Source organism: Bison bison, unplaced genomic scaffold (genome assembly GCF_000754665.1).
Source record: "Bison bison bison isolate TAMUID 2011002044 unplaced genomic scaffold, Bison_UMD1.0 scf7180017864479, whole genome shotgun sequence".
Classification (NCBI taxonomy): Eukaryota; Metazoa; Chordata; class Mammalia; order Artiodactyla; family Bovidae; genus Bison; species Bison bison.
The window spans coordinates 2,855,619-2,863,627 of NW_011495039.1; the positions used below are offsets into that span (position 1 = coordinate 2,855,619).

Here is an 8,009-nt window from a genome sequence, read left to right on the forward strand (position 1 = left end):
ATGAAGTCTATTTAAAAAAATAGGAAATACCAACAAAATAGAAACCATATAATAGAATTTAAAAGCCACTAGCCCAAAAGTATTTCAGGTTACTGGTAATGTTTTGTTTCTCCATCAGGTGTTAGCTACACATGGTGCTCATTTGTGCAAAATTCACTGAGCTCTCTCCCTGGGATATTTATAATTTTCTATATGTATGATATGTTTTAAATAAAAATGTAAAAAGGAATAAAGTGAGTATAATCAGTAATAATAACAAGTTGCTTAAACTCATCACCATGCCATTTTACAGAAAAAAAAAAAAAAGTCAAAGCTGAGTCCTTGTCAGTGACAGTAAGATACTGAAGTCTGACAATTCTCTTAAAGATAACCCAGATTGTAAATCAACAAAACAGAGAAAAAGACTCATCAAGAAGAGCAATAAACTAGACCATTAATGAGTGCTGCCTCTTAAATGGAATGGCCAATGGAGCCCCAGAGTAAAGAAATTGTTACCTTTTAAACAGTGTTTTTATTTTTGTTCACAGTTACCTTTGCATTTTTAGACTAAGGCATAGAAATCATCAGGTCATATTTTTTATTATATGTACAGAAACTTCCATTTCTGTGTAAGGGTATCAGTATCATAGCTAGAAAATTCATAAAATATAAACCAGCTATTTCTGGAAGTGAATTAAACACTTGGAAATAATTTCAGAGTTTACAACATTTCTAATAGCACTTAATTTAGAGCCAGATCTGTGTTTATTGAAAAAAGCTGTCTCAATTTAGGAAGAAAAAGAAAATGTGTGAATAAGCTTGTGTGTATGTGTGTATATATGTATATGTGTTTATGGGATGGAGTTGAGAAAAGAGTGATGGTGTTGTACTGAGAAAAAACAGAATCTAAAAAGTTGAAAGGAAGAAAAATAGGAAATAAATTTCTATAAGAATTTGGAAGAAAAAGAAATAGTTTTTCTGCAGAAAAATGAAGTGACCAGATTAGAGAAATATTTGTTGATTTATATGTATTTTTGTCTCTAACATTTTTCCATTTCAGGTGCTGTGTTAACGCTGGCATTTGCTAAAGCATGAATCTTTATATTGTTAAGTCATTAGAAACTTTTAAATATTATTGCTAGGAGTTGACTATTTTAAAAGAAGTAGTAGTCCTACATGATACCAAAAGTCAATAATCTATAGCCACAATATAGGCTTGCTTTTGCCAAGCTCAAATGAAAAGTATCCACCGATACTGTGAGTCCTGCCTGACCATGAACATTTTACCACAACCAGGAGCAAATGACAACCTATTTTAATAGAATGTCCAGAAAATGCTTTCAGGGTAGAAATCAACAGGTATAAAGAGTGAGATCTTTTTTGTAAAAAAAATTATTTTTAATTGAAGAACGATTACAATATTGTGATGGTTTTTGCCATATATCAACAAAAGTCAGTCATATAGCTATACATATGCCCCCTCCCTCTTAACCTCCCTTTTATCTCCCTTCCCATCCCACCCATCTAGGCTGTCATAGAGCACGAGCTTTGGGTTTCCTGTGTCATACAGAAAATTCCCACTGGCTATCTATTTTACACACGGTAATATATACATTTTAATGCTACTCTCTCAAGTCATCCCATCTTCTCCCGCACCTACTGTGTCCAAAAGTCTGTTCTCTATGTCTGCCTCTTCATTGTTGCCCTGTAGATAGGTTCATCAGCACCATCTTTCTAGATTCCATGCTGCTAAGCTGCTGCTAAGTCACTTCAGTCGTGTCCAGCTCTGTGCGACCCCATAGACAGCAGCCCACCAGGCTCTGCCATCCCTGGGATTCTCCAGGCGAGAACATTGGAGTGGGTTGCCATTTCCTTCTCCATTGCGTGAAAGTGAAAAGTGAAAGTGAAGTCGCTCAGTCACGACCGACTCATAGCGACCCCATGGACTGTAGCCTACCAGGTTCCTCCACCCATGGGATTTTCTAGGCAAGAGTACGGAAGTGGGGCGCCATTGCCTTCTCTGTCCTAGATTTCATATATATGCATTAATAAATGATATTTCTCTTTCTCTTTCTGATTTACTTCACCCTGTTTAATAGGCTCTAGGTCTGTCCATCTCATTACAACCAACTCAAATGCATTCCTTTTTATTCAGTTCAGCTCAGTCACTCAGTCATGTCTGACTCTTTGTGACCCCATAAATTGCAGCACGCCAGGCCTCCCTGTCCATCACCATCTCCCAGGGTTCACTCAAACTCATGTCCATCGAGTAGGTAATGCCATCCAGCCATCTAGTCCTCTGTCGTCCCCTTCTCCTCCTGCCCCCAATCCCTCCCAGCATCAGAGTCTTCTCCAATGAGTCAACTCTTCGCATGAGGTGGCCAAAGTACTGGAGTTTCAGCTTTAGCATCATTCCTTCCAAAGAACACCCAGGGCTGATCTCCTTTAGGATGGACAGGTTGGATCTCCTCGCAGTCCAAGGGACTCTCAAGAATCTTCTCTAACACCACAGTTCAAAAGCATCAATTCTTCGGCGCTTGGCTTTCTTCAGAGTCCAACTCTCACATCCATACATGACCACTGGAAAAACCAAAGCCTTGACTAATGGACCTTTGTTGGCAAAGTAATGTCTCTGCTTTTCAATAAGCTATCTAGGTTGGTCATAACTTTTCTTTCAAGGAGTAAGCGTCTTTTAATTTCATGGCTGCAGTCACCATCTGCAGTGATTTTGGAGCCCCAAAAAATAAAGTCTGACACTGTTTCCACTGTTTCCCCATCTATTTCCCATGAAGTGATGGGACCAGATGCCATGATCTTCATTTTCTGAATGTTGAGCTTTTAGCCAACTTTTCATTGTGTATATGTACCATAACTTCTTTATCCATTCATCTATCAGTTCACATCGAGATGGCTTCCATGTGTTAGCTATTCTGGTTTCCTCAGGGTATATGCCTAGTAGTAGAATTTCTGGGTCATATGGTAGTTTTATTCATAGATTTTGAAGGAATTTCTATACTGTTCTCCATAGTGGCTGTATCAATTTGCATTCCCATCAACAGGACAAGAAGGTTCCCTTTTCTCCATACCCTTTCCAAGATTTATTGTTTGTAGATTTTGATCATGGCCATTCTGACCCGTGTGAGGGGATGCCTCACTATAGTTTGGATTTGCATCTCTCTAATAATAGTGATTAAACAGTGATATCTTAAGGATCAGAGAATGTCAGCAAGAGGAGGAAAAAAGAAGCAATGAGGACATTCAGCCCAGCTGATTGAATTGCAAGCACAGGGAAGTGGCTGCCTAAATGTTAGAAGGCAGTTTATATTGTTCTTTCTTAGGATTTTCCTGTTTTCATTTTTAAGTGGTGAGACTTACAAAAGGAGATAAAACTCAGTTCTAAGCGCCTAACTTTCTTATCTAAATGATGGCAAAATTCTGTAACATCAAGAATCCACAGGTTCTGAATAAAAAGGTGGCTGGTGGCTCAGACTGTAAAAATCTGCCTGCAGTGTGGAAGACCTGGATTTGATCCTTGGGTTGGGAAGATCCCCTGAAGAAGAAAATGGCCACATACTCCAATTCATCCCTGGAGAATTCCATGGACAGAAGGGCCTCACAGTGTACAGTCCCTGGGGTTGCAAAGTGTCAGATGCTACTGAGCAACTAATACTTTTTTATATCTTTAAGTATTTGTATACACACACTTGTATACCTGATGTATATTTGAGGATTACAGGATTTAAAAAAAAAACAATTTAAGTCATACATTTAAAATTCACTATTTAGCAGTAAGAAGAAAAGGATATCTGTCATGAAAGTGAAATTGTTGGGGATATCCTCTATATTCGGCACTGAATCAAGATTTAGGGTGATTAGGGTGATCCAAGGTATATATTGGATCTGGAGCTGGATAAGACTGTGATCGAGCAGTGTAGACAATGATAGCATGCAGACATGACAGTTCTAGACAGCATTTCAGTCTTCCTTTGGTATGGAATAAAAGTTTGGAAAGTATTCAGAAAAAGTAAACATATAGTGTCAAGGAAAATCTCAAGGGAAATACGGAACTTAATTTGGTTCTTGAAGTGTAGTTAGAATTTGAGTTGGGTGCATTCGGGACAATCGGAGTGAGCAAGGGACTTCCCTGGTGGTCCAGTGGTTAAAATCCACCAATGTAGGGGACACGGGTTCAGTCTCTGGTTTGGGAAGACCCCACATGCCATGGGGCAACTAAGCCCATGTGCCGTAACTACTGAAGCCCACTCATCCTAGGGCCTGTGCTCTGCAACAAGAAAAGCCACAGCAGTGAGAAGCCCGAACATGGCAACTAGAGAGTGGCCTTTGCTTGCCGCAACTAGCGAAAGCCCACATGTGGCAATCAAGACCCAAAACACAGAAAAATAAATACAATTTTTAACAATTCTAAAAGATAAAATAAAGCAAGGTGAGCTAAATAACAAGGGTGAAGCATGGCTTTCCCTGGGAACTGTCCACAGACAAACTCAACTTATAGCAGGGTCTGGGCATGGAAGGGAATATTACATACGTCATGTGCTTAGGCTTGGCTCTCATATTTAGGGAAATGAAAACCAGGTTGAGGTGGGAAGAGGTGAGGGCTGCATTTATTTTCACAGAACTATTATGGATTGCCAAAGGTGGCATATGATAACAAAACAGTATTTTCAGAAGTTGATTCTGGAGGTGGTTTGCAGCCTGTGTTATAGGAAAAGTACCTTCTGTTAGGGAGGTAAGCCAAGATTTCTGACTCTAATCTAGTTAAGAGGTGCTAAGAGCTTGCACTTGGGCTGTGAATGGTGAAGACAAAAACCAAATCTGAGAGAGATATTTTAAGGAGGAAACTTAGAGGCTCAGTGATAGGTTGAATATATGAGATAGAGGTGAAAGACAAGGATAAGAGATCGACTTCCAGCTCTATTTCCAATCATTGCAAGCATGATGTTACTATGTTTCATAGAAGAGAGTTTGTGAATATAAATAAATCAGCTTAGTCTAGGCTCTAGTGATATTCAGGACCACATGTTTCTGAATGCTTTTAGAACATGCAGGTGTTATTCTTAGACTGGGAAATTAGAGTTCCTTCCAGAAGGGAGAGAGATGGTTTGAGTAACATTCATGGAGTACCCTCTGTGAGCCAGAGGTTGGGCTTTCTGCCCCCACATGACAATTTACCTGGGCTTCCCAGGTGGTACTAGTGGTAAAGAATCTGCCTCCCAATGCAAGAGACGCAAGGCATGTGGGTTCAATCCCTGGATTGAGAAGATTCCCCTGGAAGAGGACATGGCAACCCACTCTAGTATTCTTGCCTGAAGAATTCCATCAACAGAGGAGTGTGGTAGGCTACAGTCCATGGGGTCTCAAAGAGTCAGACACAACTGAGCATGCACACACACACACACATGGCATTTTACCTAGCCTTCACTGTGAAAGTAATTGTCGATCACTAAGCACTAGGCACTTCCCTGGTGGCTCAGGCGGTAAAGTGTCTGCCTACAACACTGGAGACGTGGGTTCAATCCCTGGGTAGGGAAGATCTCCTGGAGAAGGAAATGGTAACCCACTCCAGTATTCTTGCCTGGAGAATCCCATGGACCAAGAAGCCTGGTAGGCTACAGGCCATGGGTTCGCTAAGAGTCAGACACGACTGAGTGACTTCACTTTGAAGCACTAGTATGGGCTTCCCAAGTGGAGTTAGAAGTAAAGAACATGCCTGCCAATGCAGGAGACTTAAGAGACTCGGGTTTGATCCCTGGGTCAGGAATATCCTCTGGGGAAGGAAATGGCAACCCACTGTGGTACTGTTGCCTGAAGAATCCCATGGACAGAGGATTCTGATGGGCTACCGTCCATGGGATCGCAAAGAGTCAGACACAACTGAATCAACTTAGCACACATGCAAGCATTATTATGTATGAGATTCTGCACTAAACATATTTATACAGATTTTTTTAAATTCATTTAATTTTTATAAAAAATGTCTTACAAGATAGGTATCATTATATCCATTTTGACAATTCAGAAACTGGCCAAAGCTTGTATATACTTTGTCCAAGATTATACAACTACTGCCTTAGTTGTTGAACAGAAACACTTATAGAATATGGTTGGTCTAACTTATGACTAAATTAAGACACAAGCAATTGCCAAAGCCCTAGGTTTAAAGGAAGTGATAGCATTTGTAAAACCACTGAAATGAAAGCAGGTTTCATTCTCTTTGTTTCTCTCTACAATCTATTCCATGCAGACTCCATTCAGACAGGCCTCCCTAACACTCAGCTCTGATGGTGCATATCCCATCACTTTCACAGCTTCTGCTAGCTCTTTACTATATTTATAGCACTTTCTGGGAAGCATAAAGACGTAAGAAAGTACATTCAGTTTGTTTAAAGGCAAGCAGGGGACTTCCCTGGTGGTCCAGTGGCTAAGACTCTATGTTCCCAAGGCAGGAGGCCCCCGGTTCAACCCCTGGTCAGAGAAGTAGATCACACGTGCTGCAACTAAAGGACCCATGTGCCCCAACTAAGAGTCGGCACAGCCAAATACATAAATAAATATTTTTTAAAAATAAAGGTTATCAGGAGTGTGTCAGTCAAGACCAGATCAACTTTAAACTGAAATCTTCATACAATAGTTCAAGAGCGAAGTATAGATCATACTAAATATAGAAATGGTCAGAGGTAGATATCTTCTATTTAACCTAGGCAGATAATCAATAAATTAATAAATATATTCATATAATTGCTTAACGTTAAAATGCCAAGAGTACAGAAGCTGAAGCTACGTATAAGAAGCTTATATATATGTGTGTGTGTGTGTGTGTGTATGTGTGTGTATATATGTATTCTTTTGGAAACATGAGAACTTTTTTTTTTAATTTTGAGTTTTGTTTCATGAACCAAACACTCACAGAACCCTGGAGATCATGGTTTATAGCAAATAAAGCTGAAGTTAGCCAGAAGCCTCAGGTCTTGGGAAAGTTTAGTAAGCTAAGAAGCACCCTGAGAAGCTCCATTTCTCTCTGACTCTGCATTAAACCCTTCCGTGCTCGTGCTCTGAGTAGAAGGTGGGGTTTGAAGACATTTATAGCTTATAAAGTGCTTTGTTGTAGTGACAAAAGAGTCATCTTCAGGTTCAAATTGACCTTAAGAGGAAGATGCTAGGGTCATGTTGTCTGAACTGAACTGCACCTGAAATCCTCAGATTATACAAGCAGAATTTATTCAGACACAGTGTCTTCTTTCCTATAAAAAGAAAGGCCTAATTTCTTATAAGACTAGGATCAGGATCAAGACCAAAAATAAGTGTATAACTGGAGATTTATGGGGCTAGAAATGTAAATTTTCAGTGTCAGAACCAAGAAACAAAAGAAAACAAGAAAAGCAAAATGGAATGTAAAACAAGAAAAACATTTCAAGATGCTTTGATTATCACTAAGACACTATTAGCAATGGTAACTCTGAGGAGAGTCATTCCCATAGAATGAAAAAGGCAGAAGATATTAAATAGGGGAAAGAGAAGAGGAGTCAAATAAAGAAACTTAAAATCTCTAAAAGCTTTTATATCAGGAAAGGAGGCAGTGCATAATTTTATAGTGTTCACATTTTAAATACACAATTTAAAAAATCCTGCAATGTTCACTGCAGCACTGTTTGCAATAGCCAGGACATGGAAGCAACCTAAGTGTCTATCAACATGGGAATGTGTAAAGAAGATGTGGGCCATGTAGACAATGGAATACTACTCAGCCATAAAAAGGAGCGAAATTGTGCCATTTGCCAAGACGTGGATGGACCTAGAGACTGTCATACAGACGAAAAAGAGTCAGAAAGAGAAAACCAAACGTTGTATATTAACACAAATACACGGTGGGACAGATGGACTTATGAGCAAAGAAGGAATAGAGACACAGACATAGAGAACAAATGTATGGATACCAAGAAGGGAGGGATGGGGAACACGTGTATACCTGTGGCAGATTCATGTTGATATATGGCAAAACCAATACAATATTG

General features: G+C 39.6%; 1 protein-coding gene across 1 annotated transcript in view; it reads right to left on the reverse strand.

The window, feature by feature from the left end:
- Positions 1-8,009, reverse strand: part of DGKB (diacylglycerol kinase, beta 90kDa) — an 873,198-nt gene that overhangs the window by 586,741 nt on the left and 278,448 nt on the right. The gene's annotated exons all lie outside the window — the stretch shown is intronic.